Below are 13,018 nucleotides of genomic sequence, written 5' to 3' on the forward strand. Positions count from 1 at the left end.
AGCCACACGTTAGAAATTTTCAATTAAATAGGTGCTTTCGAGGCGTATAATACTCGATTAACTGCTCTATTGAATACACACTTACAATGTTTGTAGGAGCTATAAAAGTGGCTGTAGGTTTTTGTCGACCACTAATCGATTTTTAATGCCACTTTTACACTGCCGTATCCTTTACGATGGTGATTATGAAGAAGAGCGATTAAATCGAAGATTGATTTGTTCTTAATTAAGGCCAACTCCTTATTTTTATACCACGTTGATGATACTTCTTGTGTTTATGATATCTGTTTGTACAGCATTAAATATAGATAGTGACGGCCAAAGGACCAATTTTAGAGGTGTCACATTTTTCCCAAATCGTGAATCGTTTCTTCAAAAATCTCATGCTATATATAGTACTAAAAAAATAGGAACATTATAATACATATTCGAAGAGTTAGTTGTGTTAGTAGTTTTTTTTTAATTGTAGCGCTTGTTTATAGGTATCATACATAAATAATACAGTTGCCATATGAATAGTTAACAATCTTGTGGCAGTTGTGGCCATTCTGTAGTAACTTCATAAACCTGATTTCGTGACTTTCTCTCAATAGAAAAAAATCACGAACATAGATCTAAAACACACCTTAAAAACTTGTATACCGTAAAACGGGGTGAGTAGGTTTCGCGGGGAGAGTTGGGTTATGAATGGGGAGAGAAGGTTTGAGAGGGGGGTGAGAAGGGATTTTAAACTACTGCTACACAAATAATGTATTCCAATTTAAAATGGGGCTATAGTAATACGCATAATAAAAAAAAATCGATCCAACAATCTTCCAAAATCACCTATGTATGAAAAACCCTCTCACCCCAAATACGAGGCACTACGGGGTGAGGTGGGTTTTCCTCTTCAAAGTTATGAAATGGAACTACCCAAAATAAAATACAAACGTCCGAACCACTTATTATATACACCATTCAGTTTTCACATGTAAAAATAAAATTTTATTGAGGTTTGAAAGTCAAATTTCACCCAACTCACCCCTTTTTACGGTAATTGTCATTTTGGCCGTCTCTCTCACGCCTACGTTTAGTGATAGTGAAAGAACCGGAATCCACTGGATTAAAGAATAAATACAGATCCTTTAGCACAGTCACAGAATAAATAATAGTACTAAATAGGTACTTACAGAAGATTCGCTCTCTAACAAAACGCGTCTGTTACGATCAGCACAGATATGGCCGCTAGGTGGTGACAGCGCCACGCGCGGCTTATGGCTTTCCCCAAAATTGAGGTGGAACGAATGTACTTTTAGCTACCTATAGAAATCGCGGAGCGAGCCACGCCTAGCACAGTGCGTAATCCAGGAGCTTAGACATTTAATCTAGGTTATTCTAGCCCACAGTGTACAAATACAAACGACACCGAGTATAGTGACAAAATTTTCAATATGAAACATATAATTTTTATTAAAACTTTAAATTAACTAGGCAGCAGTTTCAAAGCCTATTATAAATGGCCGAGTTTGGAATCACTCTAAGGACTTTAATAGGACTCCTTTCGTTTTAAGCGGAACATGATTACAAAGGACTTAAAAATTACAGTTAAATTAGTTTTGAATCTAGGTACCTAAACCTATTGTTAAGTACCTAAGATTTGTTATTTGATGTAATGTTATACCGGGTGTGGCCTATAATACGAGCAAATAATTAAAACATAGATTGTACTCCTCAAACGGTGACACTTTTGTTCAACAACTTTTAAAAATTATGAAGTATTTAGACTCCCTATTTTTCATACAAAATAAATATTATCTTCAATGGACGCCATCGCCACGCCATATCATTGTGATTGACGTTGCTTGTCACGCCTTAAACATAACAAAATTCGCAATACATTGCGTCTTAGAATAAACTTTAAAGTGTATTAAAAATCAAACAACAAGTTATTTTTAAAAGTCGCTGAACAAATGTTGGTCAGTATGAGGAGTACAGCCTACAGTTAAATTTGTTGCACATGTTACAGGCCACACCCGGTATGTGTGTGTCCTAGCTACATAGCATTCAGCGAGATCAGTTCAACTCATCATGTATGCCTTGAACACGACAGATTAATTATTGCGTTCTGCAATGAATGCACTTGCTATATAACCGTCGGGAACAGATACAGAAAGGTACAGTACGTTTTACGCTTTGTCTACGCAATGAAGGAAATTAAACTTAGTGTTTGTTTTTGACAACTTGGATATAATTATCATGCTTCATGTATTCGTCATTAGTTAATTGCAAGTATCAAAACAAGAACCACTGTCCTGTGTTCCACTTCACGAAATGGTAATATCACCTAGAACAAAGTAAAAGCGCGAGCTACTAAGGGATCTTTTTTACATTAAATTTATGAAATTCGAACAAAATATTTTTCCATTGGTCTTCAAGGAATCGAAAAACATAGTACAAATAGCCTTAGGAATTGAGAACCCTTTCCCTTTGTCCGATTGCAATCAAAATATTTATGGCGTGATTCAGCTTTACGTTTGACTACGATAAGTGCCATCTGCCGCGTGATTGTGACATTACTTAAATTCCATTCAATTTTAATAGTTCTTTTATGTGTTTGTGTGTCCGTGTTGAAAACAATAATACTCTTAGCGCCACTTGCACCATCCCACTAACCTGGGGTTAACCGGTAAAACCCGGTGGACCCGGGTATGTCCTTAAACTACGTCCAAGACCACCGGTGGACGGGCAGCAGCGTCCCTCAAAATTCGGTGTACTCGACTGCGATCGCCAACCCGCCTGCCAAGCGTGGCGATTATGGCATTCACCCCCCATAACAAGGGGGAGGCCTATGTTCAGCAGTGGACGTCTTATGGCTGAGATGATGATGATGATGATGATGACCGGTAAAACCGTTAACCCAGTGTCAAAATGTACTGGTAACCATGATAACTCCAGGTTTAACCGGTTAACCCCGGGTTAGAGGGATGGTGGCCCTTAATTAACCTGATCCTATCCGTTCCGTATCCGTACCCGTTATGCAATATAGTGTTTATTACCGCTTTATCGAACTAATTTGTTCGAGCACGTATATCGTTATCTCTCTCGGTTCCGGTGTACGGTCCCCAACTGTTGACATATTGCCACAATAGTACTTGTCCAACTTAATCCCTGATCTTAGTAACGACCTACGTAATTATGGCCAAAGGTTTCATAGCAACGCAAAGCTAACTTAAGGCGTGTCCAGACGGGCTGATCAAATCGACCGATTTCATCAGGAAAATAATTGGCGCCAATCTCATCTAGCGTCCATACGTATACAATTTAATCACCAATTTTAAAACCCCGGCTACAGACTTGACGAAGTAGGCAGAGCGGGCAACATCGCGGCAGCTCGAGAAGGATAGTGTGTATGGTTCAGCAGTTTCAGCACTTGAAATTGAAAAATAGCCTCCAATAGGCTCTGCCCCGAACCATAAACAAACGCACGCCCTGATAGATACTATCTTCGAAAATTGGCATTTTTGTGTCCTTGACTTTTAAGACCCTTGTCTTGCAGAAAAATAAATAGCTCTTACTACGGGACCAACTCCATAGTCTCAAAGAAAATGTATGGATTCATACATTTCAGCTGATCAGATGTCGATGTTTTCAACAGTAATTTTTATGCGTTTTCGTGATTTTATAATTAAAATTCAGTGTAGATCTAATCAACCTCATACCTTTTACCAAAATATGGCTAATGGTAACATTCCATTTCTAACCGCAGCGGTACTACCGGTACCTACTGAACGCGTCGCTGTCATTGTCAATTTCCATAGTAAAATCTGGTAAAATGAACAGTAGTGCAGCTGTCGTTGGAAATGGACTGTCACCTTAATGGTAGAAAAACACCCTTCAGAAGCCCGATCGAGATTAAACAACATATTACGGTTATATAGGGCTAAGATGGTCGGCTCTTTATCATTTGTCACCATGCCTATCACGTTCTAACAAATACGTAAGACCGAAAGTGACGCATGGCATGACAGGTGATAAAAGTGCGTCCATGATACCGCTTCAGAACTGTACAGATATGATGGTCGTTCCTGTCTAGCGTCAGCGTGATAAAACGGTGTCTGTCACTTTCTATCCAAGTGACAGTTATTTTATCCCGCGGATAAAGATGGATAAAGCTATCGATAATACGCCGGTGGTTTTGATACGACCTTGACGATCGTTTTGGGAATTTGTCGCGCATCTTTTACTTTATCTCGCATGTACCAATCAGAGCGAGTGATCTTCAAGATTATATAAAAATAAAATCAAAACCGTAACGAGTTGTTAAATCTGAATCAGCGATGGCGGGCGTGAATAAATTGTAAACGTCCGTTTTATTACTCGGAACAGTTTGGTAGTAAAGTGATTTCTATTGAATTGTAATTTTATGTTTGGCATAAAATACTCCATACGGTCGCCGTGATGTGGGTGGCGGTGGTGATATCTTATCCTCCCGAGACTCAGAAGCAATTGTTTTGTTTTTCGAATTGGAACCCTTTTTTACATAATAAAAGTTCAAAATAGGTTTTGGAATATGTACTGCGTAGGAGGTTAAGTAAAGAACAAAGTTTTTATATTGGTGTAATATTCGTCATTAATTGAAATCAACTATAATTATTGAAAAAAAAACGAAAATGTGATGCAAAAGTTTACCAATAGATATTTTACTCACTAATTAAAAAAATTCAAATATAAAGACACTTTACTTTCAATTGATTATCTGGTGCAGAATGTCATTAGGCATTAAGTCCGTTATACATATAGGTACCTACCTATAGGTTTACACGTTTTTGTATTTTTAACCGACTTCCAAATCCCAAAGGAGGAGGTTATCAATTCGGTTGTATGTTTTTTATTTTTTTTATTTTTTTTATTTTTTATGTTTGTTACTTCATATCTCCGTCATTACTGGACCGATTTTGAAAATTATTTTTTTGATTGAATGTATATGCATACAGATTGGTCCCGTTTCCGTCAAAACCCAGTTCTGATGATGGGTTCCATGAGGAATCGAGGGAACTCCTCAAATGTTAAAGGCATACATATAGTGATTTTTGGGTTTTTATCATCAAATCAAGCATATACATCCAACAGAGTGACATTTGATGAAGTGGAACTGCTGATGATGATCAGAACGGAACTCCTCAACGACGCATAGTTCACGGTTTGCGATTTGTCAGCTTCGTTATGTTTGTTAAGCAAGTTCAGTTTTTAATGCACATTTTTGTCAAGCTCGAGTTCTGATGATGGGATCCATGAGGAATCGAGAGAACTCCTCAAATCTTAAAGGCATGCGTATAGAGATTTTTGTATTTACATCAGAAAATTAAGCATTTTCATTAAAAACTGTCGCATTTGATGAAGTGGAACTGCTGATGATGATCAGAACAGAACTCTTCAACGACGCATAGTTCACGTTTCGAGATTTTTCCTCTTCGTTATGTTTGTTAAGCAAGTTAAGTTTTTAATGCACATTTTTGTCAAGCTCGAGTTCTGATGATGGGATCCATAAGGAATCGATGGAACTCCTCAAATATTAAAGGCATGCGTATAGAGATTTTTGTATTTACATCAGAAAATTAAGCATTTTCATTAAAAACTGTCGCATTTGATGAAGTGGAACTGCTGATGATGATCAGAACAGAACTCTTCAACGACGCATAGTTCACGTTTCGAGATTTTTCCTCTTCGTTATGTTTGTTAAGCAAGTTAAGTTTTTAATGCACATTTTTGTCAAGCTCGAGTTCTGATGATGGGATCCATAAGGAATCGATGGAACTCCTCAAATATTAAAGGCATGCGTATAGAGATTTTTGTATTTACATCAGAAAATCAAGCATTTTCATTAAAAACTGTCGCATTTGATGAAGTGGAACTGCTGATGATGATCAGAACAGAACTCTTCAACGACGCATAGTTCACGTTTCGAGATTTTTCCTCTTCGTTATGTTTGTTAAGCAAGTTAAGTTTTTAATGCACATTTTTGTCAAGCTCGAGTTCTGATGATGGGATCCATAAGGAATCGAGGGAACTCCTCAAATATTAAAGGCATGTGTATAGAGATTTTTGTATTTACATCAGAAAATTAAGCATTTTCATTATAAACTGTCGCATTTGATGAAGTGGAACTGCTGATGATGATCAGAACAGAACTCTTCAACAACGCATAGTACACATTTGGTGATTACGAATTTCGATTTTGACTTGGACTGGGACCCGGACTCGGACCCAGAACCGGACTCATACCCGGATCCGGTTCGGACCCGGACCCGGACCTGGACTCGAACCCGGGCTCGGACCCGGACTCGGACCCGGACTCAGACCCGGACTCGGACCCGGACCTTGACCCGGAAAACCACTAGGATACCTTAACTAAATAAACCACTATGATTACCTACCATAAAATGTGTAAGTATATAAGTATGATGATGCCAATCTTACTAGCCCCTCCCGCTTAAACCCCCGTACACCGCACCGCATGGGCCGTTAAGTGGGTTAGGTTAGGTTTGAACTGCGATCCTCACAGAACTGAACTGCTATCAGAGAAGTGGGTTAGGTTAGGCTAGAACTACGACCCTTACAGAAGCAAAATGCTAGTAAAAAAGTGGGTGGTTTTACCTCCTTTTCTACATAGTGTACCATCTACAATAATCTTTCACCGGCCCCCATAGAAGTCGGTTTTTTTTTCTTAAAAATTATATGCAATAATAACAAATGGCATTCTTTGGCATGAAAAGTCTATTGATTGGCATAAATTGGCATAAAACGATGTGCACAGAAAACCAAATTATATAAAAAAGAACCTTTATTCAGTTGTTAGTTCGGTTTCTCTTCTCGAAGCCGCATTCGTAAAGTGGTTTCTATTGAATTGCTTTAAACTCGATGCACCTGCATATATAAAGACCAGACATATACCTACATACTCATGTAATCCACTCAAATAAAGCTTATACGATTTTTTTTGTGGTCAATGCAATTTATTTTCTGACTTTAAAAGGTTAGTTGAATAAATTATCCGTAAGTATTTATGTCACTAGTCACACGAGTAGTTTTTATATTTGTATATGCTTGGATTAATATAATATGTATAATAACATTAATGACGCTGTCAACAAAATAAAGCCTTTACAACTTTAATATCTACACCAAACCAACGAAGTCAATTTGTAAGAATCTCTGGTTTTTTAATCATTTTCTATTTCGTCGGGTGACAAGCTAAAGTCACTAACTAACACCATTGAAATTATTGGACAATAAACCGTGTTACAAGTGCATTGTTACTTAAATTTTTTGATAGTACATATATACTTAGTGATTTTTGCTTGTCACCCGACGATTTGTATTGTTATGGTTACTACGCTTACTCAGGGCTCCATTTTGATGAGAGTATTTTTACTGTAATAGGTATTATTTGAAATAAACAACAACCATATCTAGTTTGGTCTAAGAATGAATCTTTATTCTTCTGTTCAATCATAGACACAAAAACATAAAAGTCATAGACAAACTAAACATACTCTACATCTCCCTTTTCAACATAAAGTAAAATAATAAAATATAAAGGTTAAGAATTAAATACTACACACATAATCGTTGAGATGCCTAGGAGGTCTAACATCTCTGTTAGATCTTCTGAGAGGCATTGGAAGAGCAGGTGCCTCAGTAGCACTTGTCGACTCCATCTCAGACTCAGGAGTTGCAGCTGGATTCAAGTCAGTAGCAGGTGACTGCTGGACAGCGATCTGAGACCAAGCCGACTGTACATGTGGTTGGACAGGCTCTCTACTTTTGTCCACTTTGATGAACCATGAGTTCCTAGTTTTTAAGTTTCCATAACAGTCTTTTATTGTTACAGATCGTGGATTACTGGTGATTTTATAAACCGTACCTGGTTTCCAAACACTACTATTTTCATTTTCTTTATATACTATCTTTTGCCCTTCTTCAAAAATGTCACTTCTAGGTTTAGTGTGTTGATCGTAGTATGATTTATTTTTATTACAATTATTCAGTAATTTATTTTGTATATCATTATGTAGTTTTGGTTTTAATAAAACTTTATTTATTGGAAGTTTGGTTCTACAGAGTCTATTGAACAACAGCTCAGAAGGGGAACAGTTAAGACTGATAATTGGGGTATTTCTATATTCTAACAAAAACAACTCAATATCAGTTTTCGTTTCAGCAGATTTCTTTAGAAACCCTTTACACGTCTGCACTGCCCTTTCTGCAGCTCCATTGCTCTGGTGATAATGAGGACTTGAAAACACCGTTTTAAAACCCCATTCGATGCTAAAATCCCGGAATGCTAGCGAGTTAAATGGCATGTTATCGGAGTATATAACCTCTGGTATGCCATGCGTTGAAAATATAGTCTTCAAGATAGTAATGGTTGCCTCGGCTGTCTTACTGTTGAGTTTGTGTAACTCGATCCACTTTGAGTAGTGGTCAAATAGCGTTAAATAATCATTATTTCCATATTGCAAAATGTCTACGGAAATATGCTGAAAAGGCAGTTCAGGTAATTCTCTCATAACCATTGGTTCTTTCATGTTGTTATTAGAATGTTTAAGGCACACACTACAGCCAGAAATGAACTTGTCTATATCAGAAAACATATTCTTCCAGTAGAATAATGTTTTCGCTCGAGCTTTGGTCTTAGACATGCCGAAATGACACTCGTGCAGTTTTGTCAGTATTAGTCTTTGTAGAGATGTTGGGACGTAAAGCCTTTGGTCTATAAATATCAAGTCATCCTCAAAGCAAATGGTTTTTCGGATGTCATAATAGAATTTCAGTTCAGTCGGTACCTTAGATACAGAAGTTGGCCATCCTTTTTTGAAAAAATCAATCAATTTTGATGCTACAGGATCTACTTTTATTTCTTGTCTCAATTGAGATAATATTGCATCTGAAACGTTAAAACTGTGAATTACTATATAGGAGACCTACTGGCGGAGTGGAATGAAACTTCCCGTTATAATAAATCTCCTATAATTAATTAATAAATATGATAACATTCAAATGACACGGAAAAATCAGCGATTGTTTCTGAATGTCATGCTTCAGCCTAAAACTCGTCTAACCATAGACGTGTGGCCAAAAAGGCCAGTCCGCCACACTACTCCCCCGCCGAGACCGTTGCTACGGTCGATAGTCAAAAAGATGGGACGGAAAGTGTACGGTTCGGCCGCTACGAGTTCTTTTTTCTGCAGTTTGTTCCTGCTCTAGCGGTAGATTATTGGTAGCAGATGCAGGCACTTGCGGAGTTAATGGCGTGTCAGGAGTAGCGCTGCTGTGACTTAGATTTCCCCAATCGTCTTTGGACATATACGCTGGCTTGAGCCTGTCGATACTGACAGTGTCTGCTTTCCCTGATCTCTCTATTTTAAATGTTTTGCTTCCTCTCTGCAAAACTTTATATGGGCCAGTGTACGGGGATTCTAGTAATCCTTTGACAGGTCCATGTCGTAGGAAAACATAATCTGCAGAGCTGAGGTCCTTCGGGATATAGAACGGCCTCTGAGAGTGACGAGTGCCAGGAACTGGGATGATTTTAGCTATATGGTTGCGTAGCCTTTCCACAAAATTGCAGTAGTCGACTGCAGTAGTTTCTGAAGGTTTGAAGAAGTCACCAGGTAGGCGCAATGGCTCGCCATATACGAGCTCCGCCGCCGAAGACTGGATGTCTTCTTTCCAAGCACTGCGGATTCCGAGAAGTACCAAAGGCAAAGCTTCTACCCAGTGCGTGTTGGTATGGCACATTATGGCTGCCTTTAAGTGTCGATGGAGGCGTTCGACCATCCCATTGCAAGCCGGATGATAAGAAGTTGTTGGTCGATGCTCAGATCCAAGGATTGTCGCCAAACTTCGGAAAAGCTCGCATTCAAACTGTCTGCCTCTGTCCGTGGTGATTTTTGCAGGACAGCCAAAGCGGGCGACCCAGCCTGATATAAAGGCTAGTGCGCAGGTCTCTGCGGTGATGTCCGCCAATGGATATGCTTCAGGCCAACGCGTAAAGCGATCGATGACCGTGAGGCAGTACCTGTAACCACAAGAATAAGGTAATGGCCCTACTATGTCCATGTGGACGTGTGAAAAACGATGAGATGGGGTGGAGAATGATGAGATGGGAGATGAAGTGTGACGCGAAATTTTGTTCTTTGGCAATCTGCGCATTCTCTAGCCCACAATCGGCAATCTTTCCTGATGCCAAGCCAAACAAATCTTTGCGTTACCAGGCGGATGGTTCCTTTAACGCCTGGGTGGCTCAGCCTGTGTACTGCGTCGAATACTTTTCGCCGGAAAGTTTCCGTTATATATGGTCTTGGGTATGCTGTTGAGACATCACAGTACACTTCGAGATCGGAGTCAGGAATTCTCAATTTCTTTAGATTCAGCCCTGTACCGTGTTGTAGTAGTTGATGCAATTCTCTATCTCCGTCTTGAGAATTTGCCAGCGCTTTGTAGTCGATCGTATATCCACCAATTTCTTCAACTCTGGACAGGCAGTCTGCCACTACATTTAGTTTCCCTGCCACATATTGTATGTCTGTGCTGAATTGGGAAATAAAATCCAAGTAGCGGAATTGCCTAGGAGAGCATTTGTCTCTTGTTGAGGAGAAAGCATAAGTAAGGGGTTTGTGGTCCGTGTAAATAGTGAATGGCCTGGCTTCAACCATGTGACGGAAATGCCTGATAGCGTCATATATGGCCAGCAGTTCTCTATCATATGGGCTATATTTCTTTTGCGACGGTTTCAGACGACGAGAAAAGAATGCTAGTGGTTCCCAAGCTCCAGGTGTTACTCGTTGTTGTAGTACAGCGCCAATAGAGGTATCTGAGGCGTCAGTGTGGATAGCCAACTCAACGTCTGTTCGTGGATGAGCTAGGGTAGCAGCTCGCGAAAGTCCTTTTTTGCATGCCTCGAACGCTTTCATCATTTCCTGCGTCATCTCAATGTCCTGCGTAGGTTTCTTCTTTGGACCAGCCAGCACAATATTTAAGGGTGCTTGCAGTTCTGAAGCGCCTGGCACGAATCTTCGATAAAAATTAAACATGCCAAGAAATCTGCGGAGTTCTCGGACGTTTTTAGGTGCGGGATAATCCAACATCGCTTGTACTTTGGTGTCGAGGGGTTGGATCCCTTGGGCTGAAACTTTATGTCCAAGAAAAGTAAATTCCGCCATTCCAAATTCACATTTTGCTACGTTAATGAGAACACCGTAATCTTGCAGACGCTGGAATAACGTGTGAAGGTGTTTTTCGTGCTCTTCTGTGTTGGAGGAGAAGATTAAGATATCATCCAAATATCCGTAGCAAAAATCTAAGCCTCGGAGCACTTCATCCATAAATCGTTGGAACGTTTGTGCAGCATTTCGGAGGCCAAACGTCATGTACGGAAAATGGAACAGCCCGAAGGGGGTTATGATTGCAGTCTTTGGAATATCATCAGGATTTACAGGAATCTATTACATATTTACAAGTAAGTTCAGTCATTTGCCTTGCAATTTCGGATATCTCCGTGCCATGAGCGGTAGTGCCCAATGCATGGACCTGCAGAGCCTGAGGAGCGACGTCGTGTACCTTGTCCGCAGATTCAGCTAACTCTTCTAACGTAGCTTTGGCTTGGGACGTAATAAGCGCCTGCAGGCTGCCGGGTAAACGGCTTATCCACACGGTTTTCAGGAAATCTTCCGGAATGCCCTCACCTGCCAACGCGCGTAAGTGTCGTAGGAATCGTGACGGCTTTCTGTCGCCTAGCTCTTCGTGTTTCATCAACTGCAGGAACTTTTGTTCTTTAGACACGGAGATCCTCGATATGAGCTGCGATTTTATTTTTTCATATTTATTGTCAGCTGGTGGGTTGCTAATAATATCTTTTACCTCTACGGCGTACTTATGCTCCAACTGGCCAATGACGTGGTTACATTTGGTTGTGTCACTTGATATGCCGGCGATAGCGAACTGGGCTTCCATTTGCGAGAACCATAATGCGGGTTCCTCTGGCCAAAACGGTGGAGTGCGTACAGTGACTTTACATACCACACAAGGGGCTTCGGTAGCGGTCTTGGTTTCATCCGTCATTATTTTATGATTGCTTGTAAATTTATTATGCGATACTGTTTCAATCGGGGTCACCAATATAGGAGACCTACTGGCGGAGTCGAATGAAACTTCCCGTTATAATAAATCTCCTATAATTAATTAATAAATATGATAACATTCAAATGACACGAAAAAATCAGCGATTGTTTCTGAATGTCATGCTTCAGCCTAAAACTCGTCTAACCATAGACGTGTGGCCAAAAAGGCCAGTCCGCCACAACTACATTGAGATCACTATCACAGTCTTGACTAGCCGTGGAGCAGGCTCGACTTAATGCATCTGCAATGTGCATTTGTGTACCTGGTACATGCTTCATGGTTAAGTCGTATTTACTTAATTTTAATTTTATTCTCTGCAGGCGAGTTGACGGAATGTCATGTAAGTCTTTTTTCATTATGGAAATCAGCGGTAGATGATCTGTCAACATAAGAACTTTTTGACCATAAATAAATGAGTGAAACTTCTTACAAGAGAATAATACAGCAAGAAATTCTTTCTCTATCTGACCATAATTTATTTCAGTCTCTGTTAAGGATTTTGAGGCATAATAAACGGGTTTATTATCCTGCAAAAGTACACAACCGATGCCTGTCTTGCTCGAGTCAGTCTGAATCACGATCTCTTTACTGGGATCAAAAGTCTGCAGAACGGGATTCGTATCGTGTTTTTCTTTAGTAGATCTCTCAATGGGCTAGTAAGTGAAGCCAGATTGGGGATATATGGTCGTAAATAGTTGATTAGACCTAAAAGTCGTTGTAAGTCAGACTTGTCATTGGGTCTGTCAAAATTTGTTATAGCCTTAATCGCGTCGTCATCGGGTCGGACTGTACCATTTTCAAATATTTGCCCTAAATATTTAACTTGTCTAATCATGTATTGAAACTTCTTTTTGTT

This window comes from Cydia fagiglandana, chromosome 5 (assembly GCF_963556715.1).
Source record: "Cydia fagiglandana chromosome 5, ilCydFagi1.1, whole genome shotgun sequence".
Lineage (NCBI taxonomy): Eukaryota > Metazoa > Arthropoda > Insecta > Lepidoptera > Tortricidae > Cydia > Cydia fagiglandana.